This window comes from Parasteatoda tepidariorum, chromosome 6 (assembly GCF_043381705.1).
Source record: "Parasteatoda tepidariorum isolate YZ-2023 chromosome 6, CAS_Ptep_4.0, whole genome shotgun sequence".
Lineage (NCBI taxonomy): Eukaryota > Metazoa > Arthropoda > Arachnida > Araneae > Theridiidae > Parasteatoda > Parasteatoda tepidariorum.
The window spans coordinates 12,108,051-12,114,050 of record NC_092209.1 but is presented as its reverse complement, the minus strand read 5'-3'; positions in this window follow the sequence as shown (position 1 = coordinate 12,114,050).

The window sequence follows — 6,000 nt, the reverse complement described above, 5'->3', positions numbered from 1 at the left end:
AATATTTTCTCAAAATAATGAACCCTGGCTTCCCAATTATTGGGGGGGTCCGGACCCCTCGGACCCCTATAGTTCCGACGCCAGTGCACGGCGGCAGGTATTGCCCGCCATTCCTCCTGTAACATGGCGAAGAGTTGAGTGGTGGTTTTGGGGCGTTGCGGTCTGGTTCTCAACCGGCGCTCCAACTCATCCCAGAGATGCTCAATTCGATTGATGTCGGGACTTTGGGATGGCCAGTCAAGCTCTTGCACCCCCATTTCATCAAACCAGTTCATGATAGCATGTGCTTTATGAATGGCAGTGTTATCGTGTTGAAACACAAACGGGCCATTACCGAACTGTTGCAACAGGGTGGGAAGCGCCGTATTGTCCAGGATGTCTCTATACCCTTCTGCGTTCAGGGTTCCACGCACTAACACCTAGGGTCCAAGGCCAAACCATGAGAAACAGGACCACACCATAATTCCTCCATCGCCGAACTTCACAGTGGGGACAATGCACTCCGGTAGGTACCGTTCTCCGGGCATTCTCCAGGTCCACACCCGTCCATCAGAGTGCTGCAACATGCAGCGTGACTCATCACTCCACATAACGCATTTCCATTGCTCTACTGTCTACTGGCGACGTGCTCTGTTCCACTGAAATCAGTGGCGGGCGTTTGATGGAGAGATGTTTGGTTTATGTGCTGCTGCTCGTCCATGGTATCCTTGTGCAATCAGCTCCCGACGAATGGTACGTGTACTGGCAACACCGCCAGATGCAGCCCGGAAGTAGGTAACGACAGTGTCCATCGACATTTGTCGGTTTGCCTTCACTACACGTCGAAGAGATCGTCGATCCCTGTCGGACATTATTTCGGACTTTCCGGGTCAGGACTGAAGTTTTATCACTCCCTCTCGTTCCCATTTCAACACGACGTCACGAACTGTTGACCGTGGTATCTGAAACTTGTCGGAGATGGCACGTATGGAATGACCAAATCGGTGGGCGCCTATGATCATACCCCTTTCCGCCTCATTCAGCTCTCGCCGTCCACTCATTTTCACTGTTAACGCTCGTATGGCCGTTGCCTGCCTGCAAACGGTCTTTCCCCCACCACAGGTTCCGTATTTTTTCCGCCAGGACAAGTCCACCTGCCATTCAAGGGGTGTCCGGTCATTAATGGCTAGATAGTGTAGATCTTGCTGGGGGCGCACTTGAACCTATGTACGCCATTGTACCCGTACACAAAAAGTTATAATTTCTTAATTATAACAATATTCGATAATTTCAAGTAGCAGTAAATATTATTGATTAGGTTAGATGGCTCTTTTTTGTATGTAGATTTCTTCCAGTTAAAACTAGAAAAATAAAGTAAATAGAATATCTGATTAATATTTTTCAGTTTTAAAACTAAGCTAAATCAGACAAAAAATGAAGGTTATACTTTATAAAGTTACCTTTAATTATGTTACAACTGTTGTTATGAATCAGTAGTTCAAATCTAATTATTTCTTAAAACATTTGTTTAAAAATTAACTATTTTATTATCAGAGTATTTAAATTTTTTATATTGATTTTTATAATTTTAAATTATATATTAACCTCTAGTTTATCAGTTGCATTATGTATCACTTGAAAATATTTTTTTTTATATAGCAATCAAGTTTCAAACTATCTTTTGTAAAAATCAAAATTTAATCTAGATAAAAATGATGTAGGTTTATTACTGTAATTGGTTTTACTATTCTCATATTTATTTTTGCTTTCTTAGCATATTTAAAAGAGCCTTAGTAATTAGTTAGGGGCCGTTCAAAAAGTACGTACATCCCGAAGGGGGGGGGGATTTGCTATTTTGTACGGTTTTGTATGATGGGGAGGGGGGAGGTATTATACAAAGTACATACAAAAAGTTGGGTGTTATTGTTTAAATAATTTAAATTAATAAATTATATTAAATAAATATTTAATTTTTTTAAAACATAATTATTTTAATTTTTATGAAGAAGGGGGGTAGACTAATAAAATGTACGTACTCTAAGGGGCGGGGGTAAGACCTTGTGTACGGTTATGTACGAAGGGGGGAGTGGGGATTAAAATTTCTCCATTTTTGTGAACGTACTTTTTGAACGGCCCCTTAATAGTTTATTCACTAAATAATGCAAAATGATCAGAAATTATTTTGCATTATTAAGAAATGAAGTTATTTTTTTTCTTCTTTCTTTTCTTCTCAAATATAGAAAAAAATTTCTGATGGATTTTCTTTACAACAGTTGTTAAATGGTGTTAGAAACTCCTTGGCTGATAATTTTGAACGAATCCATCTGCTTACGAGACAAGGCTTGGAGAGCATGCATGGGCAATGCCAACTGCTTTTTCAAAAAGGAAAGACAGCTCGAAAATGATTTGATTGGTGTTGATTTGTTTATTGAAGAAATGAATGGACCTGGCATTGCAACTATGCATCAATAACTAGCCTTGTCGAGAAGTTTACTAAAAAATTAGAAGCGCATTGGCAGTGACGTGTTCCTACATGAAAGAATTTTGTAAAATCGTTTTATTCATTTCAATTATCAAATGTTTCGTTAGAATTTTGTTCAAAGATGAAAATTAAAACATTCTTTTGTTGCATTTTATTTGTGTTTAAACATGGTTGCATTTCATATTTTACAAGTATCTATAATTATTTGGAAAATTAGATAATGTTCATACCACTTATAAACAAGCTATAAGTATCTGGCATGGTATTTCCCTTTTCTAATGTACTTAGTTATGCTAATTGCAAATCTGAGTCTGAATCTATGCTGATTACAAATTTTTATAAAACACCGTTTAATTTTCACACTGTTAGGCTTAGTAAATTTGATGAAATACTGTTCAAATTTTATTATTTTTAATGAAATTTATTTGCATTAGATACAACCACTACACATTGTTGCCACAGACACTTGGAGTTTTGTAAATTTTTTGTAATGAGTGACACTATACTAGAACCATAGGAAAATTTCTGGAGAAAAGAAAAAGAGCGTCAGGAAAACAAGCATTACTTTAACAATTATATGAATTTAATGACTGTTTTGATTCAGGCTGTCAAACATGAATCCAATAAAATTAAATACATATTTAACTGTAAATAAATATTTTTAAAAACTTACTGATATGCAGAGTTAAATGGGAAGCTTGCAGAAACCAACTTATAATGCCTATTCTGATCGTTGAACAGAATCAATTGAGCAGAATAAAATTATATATTGTACTTAATAGTTTCATTATATATAGATAATGTAGTACCAATTAGCTATTGTTTCTCATGAGATTAATTTAGTGACAAATCAATAATGTTGACAATAAATCCATTTAATACAATTTATTTTAATATCTTAAAAAAAAAACGTTGAAAAAGTATTGCCTTGTCACAATTAGTGTAAATATTAGAATCGAAATTCTGAAGCTGTGTAAGAGTCAAAAAAAATTTTGCTAATTTATACATGAACTTTAAATTAATTTTTTAGTAATGTTAGATATATTTTTAGTTTTAAAAAGATATCTAAATTTCATTCGAATAAACATTTATTTGATTCAAATTCGGGTTAAATTTGCGCAACGACTCAAAATTGAATAATACATAAATTCTTATAATTGCTAAATGGATTTTGTTTTTGATGTTTTCAATAGCTTTTTTTAAGGGGGGGGGGGGGCTTTTCTTGAGCCTTTAGGTTCTTTTTTGTGTTTTTTTAGCTTATATTCAGTTTTTTTTTCTTTATACAATTTGTTAGTGTGGAGGTTTAAGATGTGAAGATACAACAGTGAAGTATACCATACATTTAAGGTTGTTATTCTCAGTGTAAATGGAGTTAATGTGTGCTGTACTTTGAACTTGATACCTCTATATATTTAAAGTGACATAAACTGTTTTCTTACCTAATGATATGTTCATGAGTACTCAATGAGCCGTAAATGGTCTAGTGAAATGTGAATGAAGTATAATTAAAAATTAGTAAATAATAGAGAAAAATAGTTTGCCTATTTCGAAATGGCACAATTTGTCTTAGAAAATACAATGGGTATTAAGAAATCCGCAACTTCCGAAAATTTATTTTTCATTTTAATTAATTTTTTTTTTAAAGAAAGGACAATAATTTTTTTTTAATTAAATGAGAGATAAAATTAATTAGCATAATTCAAACCTAAGAAATTTGTTGTACATTTCAGTCATTAACTTCTTTCTTTTTTTTTTTGCTGTACTAGTATAGTCTCTGTAGACTGAACGGAATTCTATAAAGTTTCTAGAGTAAAATTCGACCAGTTCAATTTACTTAAAAAGAATATTAGGCGTTGCGTGAGGGGGACACACTTTTTCTTTTTAGAAAACTGTTTGCTTATTTCAAGTTTTATACACACACTTATACATAGATAGACATACATAAGTAAAATAAATATGCATATATTCTGGAAATAATTTTCTTGAAATAAAAAGTCAGCCCCTCTCACGCTACGCCTATGTTCAGAATTTAATTTACAATTAAAAAATATTCAAATTATGGATAATAAATAATTTATAGAGTACTTATGCATTTTAAAAATATTGTAAATTTTAACATAAATTGGGAATTTTACTAAAATTTTGCCATTAAACAAGTAAGCTTATAATTTTCTTTTTATATATGTTTGATAAATTTATTATTCATTATATTAGTCTCAAGATAGGTAACTGCCTTAGTTTTCAATTGCGTTTATTATTTTAATATTTTAAAAACTTAAAGAAGTGACAGTTCAGTAGAAGCAACCATGCAGTTAACTGAATTTTTAAAAAAGCACTGATTGCAGATAAATAAAACACATTTTGCACAGTTTTGTGGTAATTTTTATTGGAATCAAAAGGTAATGAAGACGATAATCATATTTTGCCCAGTTTTGAGGTAATTTTTATTCGAATCTATGTAACTGATATTAAACTATACTGCAAAAGATAATTTTTAAGGAAAAACTTTAAAAAAAATATAAAAAAAAGCGTAATTGTAATATTGCTATACCATCTTATATTTGCAAAAACATTAATTATTTTTATTTTTCTTGTTTTTAACTTTGATGAATTTAAATCAATTAAAATTAATTTTGTCTGAAATACTGAAGAGAACATTTACATGTCTACCCCACCCTAACGACGACGTAGTTTTACGTAAACGTTTACATTCCCGAGCAGATGGGAAAACGAAATTTGTTGTTAAATCATATAAACGCCAGCCAATAGCCACCATCTCCCTTCCCACATACAGTGATGTCATTTTTTTCTTTTTAATATACTTATTTTTTGCTCCAGCTTATGAAAGAAGTCGAACTTTTTTGAGAAGGTATACTTGGCGGTAAAAAGTTCTTATTTTTCGTTTACGATCTTAGTTTCGAGCATTTGTACCTCTATCTCTTTTATTTCAACAATTGCCATCAAGCATATCCTTTGCGTTTGTTTAATTCACACACAGCCTTAAGTTTNGCTGGAAACCTTGGCCCTCCTATTATCCCTAACTGAGGTGGTCTATGAGTTTTCAAACGAAGTTATTAAAAAAATGAAAAACAGTGGGAGGTTAAAATTGTTTAACGCTCGTCACCTACTTTGTTTTTATTATTAGCGGTTCCCTTTCATATTTCACTCCCCCAGTTATAAAAAGAGTTCCTCGAAAGACCTCGATGTCTTCTTTTCGAGCCCTCGAGGAAAGGTTAAATGTTGGATGCTTTTTTTAATTCTGCCATAACTTGAAGAAAAAAAAATTAGTGAAATTTTTAATTAAAAAAATAATCGTTGATGTTGATTGATTTTGCGCCTTTTTGAAATAATGCGCCTATGGCATTCGCCATACTTGCCATACCCTAGATACGCCACTGTCCCCATGGTCTTTACTTTAAACTAAATTTGCATGTTTTATCATGAAATTTTTAAGTTATTTATAACATAACTAAATAACGATGCCTTAGTAAATTTGAGCTTATATTTATTTCAATTTTTGTTATTTTGTAACCATAAAA